Genomic DNA, 10,275 nt, shown 5'->3' on the forward strand with positions numbered 1-10,275 from the left:
TGCCGGCTTCAGTGGCAACTAAAGTGTGAGGAAGAAACCCAGGGAGCCCTCCCCACCCTCGCCCACCCCAGCTCATGCTGCACCCCCAGCTCCCTTCCCTTGCCCACCCCGGCTCATGCTGCACCCCCAACTCCCCACCCTCGGGTCCTGGCACCCGGAGTGCACACCTCCCCCAGCATCCCCCAGGTCATGACTTAAATTCTAGGCAACTACATTTTTTCTCTTTCAGGAACACAAGAGTGAGAATTTTCTAGTCATGGAGACACAGGAGAGACCTGGAAGCGACTGGGATGGCCCCTGTCCTGCCTCCCCTGCCTCCTGCCCAGGGCCACACCGCCCCCCCGGTGCTTCCCTGGAACTCTGGACTCTGTAGAACACAGACATCAGCAGCCCAGGGCACGGAGGAGCCCAGGGCCATGACCAGAAGCACCACTGCCAGCACCCAAATCTGGGAAGCGGCTCTGGTGCCCCAGGACCTGGGCCTGCAGGGCTGCAGACATCTCCCCTGAGTTGGCCCCAGCTCCTCTGGTATCACTGGTGTCAAGGAGGAAAGCCTGCACCAGGTGGGTGCACACCTGTCCAGGTGCACAGAAAACCTGTGGTGGTGACTGGGCTGCTGTAATTTGTGGAGCCATCCATGAGGCAAAAGCCAACAGAGACGTTTCCTCAGAGCTAAACGCCAGTCCCTCCAAGACCCAGGTGAGCCTGAACTGCCGTCCTCAAGGTCCTGCCTGCACCATCTCCCTGCCCCGGGCTCTCTAGGGGACAGGAGCCAAGCAGAATGGAGCTTCAGGAATAAGGACACCTCACTGCCTGCTCTTGCCCAACCCCTACCTTGCCCGGGGTGTCAGAGGGGACAGCTCAGGTATCCATCCACAGGCCTCATGGCCTTCAGGCTCAGGGGCAGAGGGGAGAGGGGTCCCTGAGGCCCTCACAATTACACAGCTGTGAGGCCAGAGCTCCATGGAGGCCCAGGGATAATCTCAGAGCCATTCACAGGCCTGGGCCTCACCCTAGAGCTCTGGGAGGGAGACCAAGCCTGGGACAAAGGGCAGGACCATAGGAGCTGCCAAGTGTCCTTGAGCCTGGGTCAGGAGAGGGCCTATCCTCCAAGGTCCCCTGGGGAAAGTGGAGCCTGCCTCAGGGAGCACAGCATCACCTCCTCAACTCCAAGCCTGGCTGCCTTTCTGATGGAGGAGCCAGGTGAGCTCTGGGAGGCCTAGAACCTTCTCACCCCTCCCAGCCCCAAAGGGTGCAGTTACTGCATCACAGCCCCCAGGGGACCCCTGACCGCAACCTCTCCGAGTCACACTGACCGGCAGCCTCCCAGGGGCCGAAGACCTCCACCCCATGGAGCATGGAAGACAGCCCTGGCAGGCCCAGGTGCAGACATGCAGGGAGAGATGGCCCCACTGCCGTGGTCCCCTACAGCCACCGCCGGGGTGCACTCCCTGTTTGGCAGCCACTATCTAGTCCCCGCGCCTGGCCACACACATGTGGGGAAGAAATCATGACACAGGGTGTTGACTATGGCCTCTCCCTGCCATGTGACAGCTCCTGAGGTCCCTGTGGCAGTCTCCCCAGTGCATCCTGACCTCACTGTATTTGCACCCCAAACCCTGGCACCCAGGCCCCACACAGCACTCCCTGTCCTTGGCGCAGCGGTACCCCTGTCCCTGGACCCTCAGCCCGTCAACCTTCACCCCGTCCTCACCACAGCAGCAACCCCTGTCTCATGAAACCAAGCCCCTCACCCTGCACCCTGTTCTCAGCAAAGCAGCACCCCTGCCCCAACACCCATTCCCCCACCCTGACCCCCTGAAACCAAGCCCCCGGCCCTGCACCCGCTGTCCTCAGCACAGCAGCACCCCTGCCCTGACTCCCAGGCCTGCCACCCTGAACCCCGTCCTCAGCACAGCACCATCCATGCCTTTTGACGCCCAGCCACCCGCCCTGCCCCACCACTGTCCTCAGCACAGCAGCACCCCTGTCCTCTTGACACCCAGTCCCAAAACCTGCACCTGTAAGTGTTGGCCCTGGGCCTCCCATGGCCCTGAAGGCCGCATCTTCCGGTGCTCTGTCCGCAGCAGCACATAACTCCCAGGCTGCCCAGTGGGTTGAGGCCCACAGCAGCCTTACCAAGGGCTCCACCCAGAAACGACAGGCTTTTAGATGTTTAAAGACCAGAGTGGCAAAAATGCAGGAGAGCAAAGCAGCCTTGCCTAAGAGACCGCTCCACTCCAGCAGCAGAGCTGGAGGAGGAATGAGGGAGGTAGAGCGCAGAAGGGAACTCAGGACTGGGCCATCTGCTGCAGAAACAGCAGGCCCAGGACAGTGGCGACTTCTGGGCTCCCCGGCCCTCTGCTCATGCTTGCTCAGAAAGGGCTGTCCTGTTTACTTCGGGAGGAGGCTTTGGCGGGAGGGGCAGCCACACTGGGACCTCCGGCTGTGGCTGGGTTCTGGGCACCAACCCCGCTGCCAGGCCGGCGCCTGCTCCTGCAGACCTGCCATGCCAATGCTCTCCAAGCTGAGGCCGGGTGGCCTGCGACGCTCAGCCCGCTGCCAATCACAAGGAGAAAAGTGCTTCTCAGGGCACTGTGTGCACGGGGCCACCTTCGCGCTGGCCGATGCGGGCACCCTCAGCCGGCGGGACTTTTACCTTTGCCGAGCAGCGGCAGCGGCACCGGATGTCGCCTTCGCCCCTGTGCACCGGTGTCGCTCCAGAAAGGACGGTGGTTCTGGCCGGCGGCTCTCCGGGGCGGGGTGCCGCGCTCAGCCCTGTCGCCCCATGCCTGCCCAGGGCTTGGTGGACCCGAGAGACACTGTGGGCATGGCACCTCTGGGCAGGGACTCCTGGGCAATCTGAGCTACTGTACGCCCTGCTCTGGTCTCTGCCCGCCAGGCGAGTGCTGTGCGCGAGAGGAGCGGGCAGGGGCAGCACGCAGGCGGCATATGTAGGAGAGGAGCGCGGGCTGTGAAAGGGCAGGAGCGGGGCGGGGGCCAGGCAGGGGTAGGAGCGGGGCGTGGGCTGTGCAGGAGCAGGAGCGGGACGCGGGCCAGGCAGGGGCAGGGGCAGGGGCAGGGGCAGTGGCAGGAGCGGGGAGCGGGCCAGGCAGGGGTAGGAGCGGGGCGTGGGCCGGGCAGGAATAGGAGCGGGTCGCCACAGGAGCGGGGCGCGGGTAGGAGCAAAGCCGGCCGGCAGAGGTAGGAGCAGGGCGCGGGCGGGAGCAGGGCGTGGTGCTAGGAAGGCCACGAGTAACCTGGGTCCGCTCACCTTTGCATGCACAGCCCCTCCTTTCACCAGGTGCACCTGCCTGCAGTCCCTGTGCTTTGCCTTTTTTGCTGCACAAAGACAGCAGGGAAGCTGTGCAGGACGCAAGATCTGGGACTGCTGGGGTTGCAACCCAGAGGACTCTGAGAACACCACCCTCCCCGCCAACCGCCCAGCCCTACCCCAGCTCCAGGCTCCCCCCACCAGAGCGCATCCCCAGCCATTTCTCCTGAGGCAGAGGCTCGGTGGAGCTCAGCTTCTGTGGGGCTAGAGGCGAGAGGAAGGGAAGATATGGGCAGGGAAGGGGGCAGGAGAGCCTTTGTCAGCATCCAGGGCAGTGCAGAGGGTGGGGGTCCTGGAGGCCTGGCCTGGGAAAAATGTAACCAGGTTTGGAAAAACAAGAATTAGGGAGGCGGGAGGCAGAGGCGTTGGTCAACAGGCACCAGGTGGCTGAGGCAGTCCAGAGGGGTGAGGGGCAGGCCTCTCAATGTCAGGCCCCAAGCTGGTAAGTTTCAACTCCTTACTGTTCTCTGGGAGGTTTCCCGAGAAACCAACTCCAGTGAGACAAATGTAACTTTAAGACTGGGAGGATCAATTTCTACATTTATTCAAAGAAGCAGTAAACATCTTCTACACGACAATTTGGCTACTTTCCGCCTCATGGCGGGAGTGTGGACTGGGGTCCCTTCCCTCCTCTACACAGGAAAGCACGGGGTGTGGGACTAGGAGAGCCAGCATGGAGCCCCAGAGAATCCAATTTTCCCCCAAAGAAATGATGCCCAGCCTCATATTCACCTCTAACAAGGGGAAGCCATGGACCTGTGCAGGGGGGTCCTGGGGTGAGGTAGGAGGTGGGTTCTGGGCTTCTGTGGGGAAAGTCCCTGTTCTTTCCACATCCCCCAGCTGCCTCTTGAGGTCTGGCCTGCACCCAGCCACAGAGAGATGCAGGAAGGGAAGCCCATGGGGCCATGGGGTGGGAGGGCCCAGGAAGCTGGGCGTGGGGTGCCCTGGGGCCAGCCCCTCCTCTTTCTCCTGCGTCCTGGCTGAGCTCGGGGCTGAATCAGTGATCTGCACATCACTGCAGATCTGAAAAAATGAAGTCACCCTGGCAGGCAGGAGGAGGAGTTGCCAAGACGGGCTGGTTCGGACTTGGCCAACTGCTATGTCCAGAGCCGGCCTGCTGAGGGGTAGGTGGTGTGGGCAGCCAGCCCACGAGAGGTAACCTAAACCACTGGACCCTCTGCTGCCTGCCACCTACCCCCGCCAGGCTTTACAGAGCTGGAGTTGGCTCCCTTGGGTGCATACAAGCCCCGTTTCTGTTGCTAGCAGCTACACAGTCTTCACACTTAGGCCTATGCCCAGGGAAGGGACATTGTAGGTAGGGAGGGGCTGAGGGGGGACTTTTGGCAACAAACAAGCTCCTGTGACCGTCCCCTAGGAGAATGAAGAGGGAAGGGGGTGGGCCTGAATAGCACCCCCGCCCCCACCTCCCAGGAACCTCTCTGGCCACATCTTGGCTGCTGCACAGACTGGATGCCTGGCTCAGCTCTGTGACCACCTCAAGGCCCATCTGAGCCTGCACTCCTGCCTGGCATCCCAGGCACTTTTCCCTTCTCCCCATCCCCACCCTTGGAGGGCTTGAGTGGACACCTGACACCAGGGGGAGATATGGTCTTCTCCTGGGGAAAAGGTCTGGGGAGCCTCAAGTGGGTGCACCCCTGTACACTTGCATACGTGCACACATGCATACACCTGTGTTCACATGTGTGGACACACATGCACACAATGCACACCTTCCTCCACGGGCACACCCAGGGACCTGACCAGAGGGTCACCCAATAGAGAACAGAGGTGAAGCCTGGGGCCTGATGGCCTCAGCAACTACAGGGAGAGGAGACAGCCCTGCCTGGGTGTGGGCTCAGGATCCAAAACATCAGGCAGCAAAAAGGAGCTCCTCGCCTGCACAAGGGAAATGGGGCTACCTGCTGAGGTCCCACAAGGGGAGGTGGAGGCAGAGTGGGTTGCAAGGCAGGCCCTGGCCCTGGCTTCTCTCAGTTCCTCGGGTGAGGAGGGCCTGCAGGGGGCTCTGCCTCCCTTTCTTGCCTTCCCTTAGTCGACTTTCTCTGAGCCTTAGTTTCCCCAGCTATAAACATCTCCATCTCAGAAGGAGGGGTTGTAAGAATTAAAGAGGAGAGAAACACGAAGGGTGGCTCAACAGTCAACAGGTTTATTTCAAACCTGGAAGGGACTTCTGTCCAAGTTAAGTCAGAAGCTACACTCCTTTACATGCTAAACGTTTTTAAGGATTCAGGGTGGGAGAGTTTATCAGAGGCTTGCACTGCTCCTATGTCTCTTTGTCGTGCTTATCTGGGAGGGAGAGTTGTGTGTCCGTTCCCATACATCTTGCTTCACCTGCAGGCACACCCCCCCCCCCCCCCCCCCCCCGCCCCAGTCTGCTTTTAGCTTCCCTATCTTAGTGCATCTGAAGGGAAAGGACTGTGATTATTAAGGCCCACTGGTTTACTGGGGCCCATTGTATGAGGGTGAAGTTTGGCAGTTACGTGAGAGACTTTCCCCCCTCCCGCACCTCCTTCTGTGCTGGAGCTGTCTTATCTTTGTTTTACTGCCTGCTCTTTCTGGCTGCTGCTTGTAGTTAGAAGTTAAGTGATTTCCTTGAAATGCATGGGGCTAGAAAGGGAGCTGGAACTTAAAGTGGCGGTGTTTGTCTGAGATGACGGTGCTCCTGCTCTGTCACCCCAGGAGCCCCGCCCTGCACCACCTCTGTCCTCTGCACTGCAGCAACTCTGCCCCCGACACTCAGCCCCACACCCTGCACTCCATCCTCAGTACAGCAGCACCCCTGGCCCTGATACCCAGCCCCAAAACTTGCACCCATAAGTGTTGTCCCTGACCTCCCATGGCCCTAAAGCCGCATCTTCAGGTGCCCTCCCAGACAGCGACACAGAACTCCCAGGCTGCAGGCTGGGTCTCAGCCCGCTGCAGCCCCTCCAAGGGAGCCACCCCAGAAATCACAGGCTTTTAGATTTTTAAAGACCAGGGTGGCAAAAACGCAGGAGAGCAAAGCAACCTTGCCAAAGAGAGCCTCTGCACTCCTCTGCCAGCCAAAGCCGCAGAGCTGGAGGAGGAATGAGAAAGGTAGAGCTCAAAAAGGAAACCAGGAATCGCCACACTGTCTTCCACAATGGTTGAACTAATTTACACTCCTACCAACCGTGTAAAAGCGTTCCTATTTCTCCACATCCTCAAGGATGTAGAAATAGAAATACAATTTGACCCAGCAATCCCATTACTGGGTATATACCCAAAGGATTATCAATCATTCTACTATAAAGACACAAGCACACATATGTTTATTGTGGCACTGTTCCACAATAGCAAAGACTTGGAACCAACCCAAATGTCCATCAATGATAGACTGGATAAAGAAAATGTGGCACATATACACCATGGAATACTATGCAGCCATAAAAAAGGATGAGTTAATGTCCTTTGCAGGGACATGGATAGAGCTGGAAAACATCATTCTCAGCAAACTAACACAGGAACAGAAAACCAAATACCGCATGTTCTCACTCATAAGTGGGAGTTGAACAATGAGAATACATGGGCACAGGGACGGGAACATCACACACTGGGGCCTGTGGAGGCTGGGCGGAGGGATATCATTAGGAGAAATATCTAATGTTGATGACGGGTTGATGGGTGCAGCAAACCACCATGGCCCATGTGTACCTATTAACGAACCTGCACATTCTGCACATGTACCCCAGAACTTAAAGCATAATAAAATAAAATTTTAAAAAAGGAAACCAGGACTGCACCATATCCTTCAAAAACAGCAGACCCGTGCCAGTCGCGGCTTCCTGGGCTCCCCGCCCCTTCGCCCACACTTGCCCCGAAAGGGCTGTCCTGTTTGCTTCAGGACGCTGGGTTTGGCGCTTGGGACAACCACACTGGGAACTCCCACTGCGCTAGGTTCTGGGTACCGGCCCCGCTGCCCGCGGGCGCCTGCTCCTATCAGAGACCTGCCCGCCGCCGGCCGCCAGTGCGCTCCCAGCCGAGGCCAGGTGACCGGTCACACGCAGCCCGCTGCCCAGCGTAAGCAGAAAGGTGCTTCTCAAAGCCTCGGCTCCGCCGCTTGGCACTCTGGGCCACCTTTGCACTGGCCGGTGCGGGCGCCTGCAGCCAGCAAGACTTACTTTTGTGAGCAGCTGCGGCAGCACCGGATGTCGTCTTTGCCATCCCCAGTGGGCGCTGGGGCCGTATCTGGAGAGACGGTGGCTCTGGCCGGCGGGGTGCGACGCTAAGCCCGACCGCCCCATGTCTGCCCGGGTGAGGCCGACGTGGGCGTGGCACCTCCGGGCAGGGACTCCAGAGCACTCAGCGGCTGCGCGCCCTGCTGTGATCACTGTCGGGCCAGGCGGGTGCCGGCTGCTGGGGAGTAGCCGGAAGGGGCAGCGCAAGGCGGCGGATGGGAGCGGGCACGGGCCGGGTTTAGCTAGGAGCGGGGCACGGATAGGAGCGGGGCGCGGGCAGGTACAGAACACGGGCAGGAGCAGGACGCGGAGGGGAGCGGGGCGCGGGCTGGCAGAGGTAAGAACAGGACGCGGTAGCAGCGAGGCGCCACTGGGCAGGGATAGGAGCGTGGGGCGGTAGCTGCCAAACAGGCGGGTGCTGGAAAGGCCACCAGTATCCTGGGTCGGCGCACCTCTGCAAGCACAGCCGCTCCTTTCAACCAGGTGCGCCCTTTCCACCTAGTCCCTGGGTTGCGCCCTTCCCACTGCACAGCGGGCAAGGAAACCAGGTGGGGATGCAAGATCTGGTACTGCTGGGGTTGCTGGGGTTGCGACCCAGAGGACTCTGAGAACAACGCCCTCTCCCCAACCCCCTATCCCTACCCCAGTTCCAGGCTCCCCCGCAGCGCACCCCCAGCCATTTCTCAGAGGCAGAGGCACAAAGTGTAGCTCGGCCTCTGCATGGCCAAAGGTGGGAGGAGGGGAGGAGCTGGTTAGCGAGGGGGAAGGAGAGCCTTCGTCAGCATCCAGGGCAGTGCAGAGGGTGGGGGTCTTGGAGGCCTGGCCAAGAAGAAATGTCCAGTTGTGGAAAAACAAGAGTTAGGGAACAGGGAGGCAGAGGCGTTGGTCAACAGACACCAGGTAGCTGAGGCACTGCGGAGGACTGAGGGAGGGGTGAGGTGCAGGCCTCTCACTCTCAGGCCCAGAGCTCTAGCTCATAAGTTTCAGCTCCCTGCTGTTCTCTGGGAGGTTTCCCAAGAAAACTCTATTGACACAAATGTAACTTTCTTTACAGCTGGGATGATCAATTTCTATGTTTATTCAAAGCAGCAGCAAACTTTTTCTATGGGAGAATTTGGCCACTTTCAGCCTCATGAGGGGAGTGTGGAGGGGGTGCCCTTCCCTCTTCTACACAGGGGAAGTGGGATGTGGGACTGGCAGCCTAGGAGAGCCAGCAGCAGAGAGGAACTGGAGCCCCAAAGAATCCAATTTTCCCCCAAAGAAATGATGCCCAGGATCACATTCACCTCTAATAACGGGAAGCCACTGGACCTGTGCTGGGGGGTCCCGGGGTGAGCCTATGACCCGGGGCTTATACCCAGAGCCTAGGACATGGGGCTTGTACTCAGAGCCCAGGACGCAAGGCTTATACCCAGAGCCTAGGACCCGGGGCTTACACCCAGAGCCTAGGACCCGGGGCTTATACACTACTTATACTCTACTTTTAGTAGAGACGGAGTTTCACCATGTTGGCCAGTCTGGTCTTGAACTCCTGACCTCACATGATCCACCTGCCTCGGCCTCCCAAAGTGCTGGGATTACAGGCATGAGCCACTGTGCCTGGCCTAGAACTGCAAAATTTAATTCAAGAAAATATAGGTCCCATGAAAGATTTAACAGTTTTATAAAGCTAAAATCTAATGTTTTCTGGTAAATTGCACTTTAGCCGAAACCCTCCCAATGCTTCTAAAATAATACTAAAAGGGGCATCTGGTAATACAGGAGCAATTTTTTTTGAGATGGAGTCTCACTCTGTCGCCCACGCTGGAGTGCAATGGCATGATCGCAGCTCACTGCAATCTCTGCCACCAGGGTTTAAGCGATTCTTCTGCCTCAGCCTTCTGAGTAGCTGGGATTACAGGTGCCCACCACCATGCCCGACTAATTTTTGTATTTTTAGTAGAGACGAGGTTTCACCATGTTGGCCAGGCTGGTCTCAAACTCCTAACCTCAGGTGATCCACCCGCCTCAGCCTCCCAAAATGCTGGGATTACAGGCATGAGCCATTGCACCCAGCCATACAGTACAGAAGCAAGTTTAAAAATTAAATATTTATTTGAATAACAAGCTTACATTTGAGCTGCAATGTTGGCGATGCAGATTTTCAACACAGATCACAAAAAGCATGCATAAAATCCTACTGGCCCAGGGAACAAAACACTGCTCAGAATTAGGCTAAATAGCTGCTGCTTTTAAGAAAATAAAAGGCCTGAAATCAATATACAACATTTTAAAAAATGTATTGGCCGGGCGGGTGCCTGTAATTCCAGCACTTTGGGAGGCCAAGATAGGAGGATCACCTGAGGTCAGGAGTTCAAGACCAGCCTGGCCAACATGGTGAAACTCCGTCTCTACTAAAAATAAAAAATTAGCTGGGTGTGGTGACACATGCCTGTAGTCCCAGCTACCTGTGAGGCTGAGGCAGAAAAATTGCTTGAACCCAGAGAAGGAGATGGCAGTGAACCAAGATCATGCCACTACACTCCAGCCTGGGCAACAGGTGAGATTCCATCTCAGGAAAAAAAACAAAAAAAAGGTATTAAACACTACCATATACAGAACAATCTTTGTTATTGACTATATTTAAAAATCATTTGCATAGTTATTATATTTTGCAAATGAGCATAATACATGAACTTTCTTTTGGAAGGCAATTCCTTTTTACATACAATAAGAAACATCTCATTT

The sequence above is a fragment of the Hylobates moloch genome, unplaced genomic scaffold (genome assembly GCF_009828535.3).
Source record: "Hylobates moloch isolate HMO894 unplaced genomic scaffold, HMol_V3 SCAFFOLD_6, whole genome shotgun sequence".
Lineage (NCBI taxonomy): Eukaryota > Metazoa > Chordata > Mammalia > Primates > Hylobatidae > Hylobates > Hylobates moloch.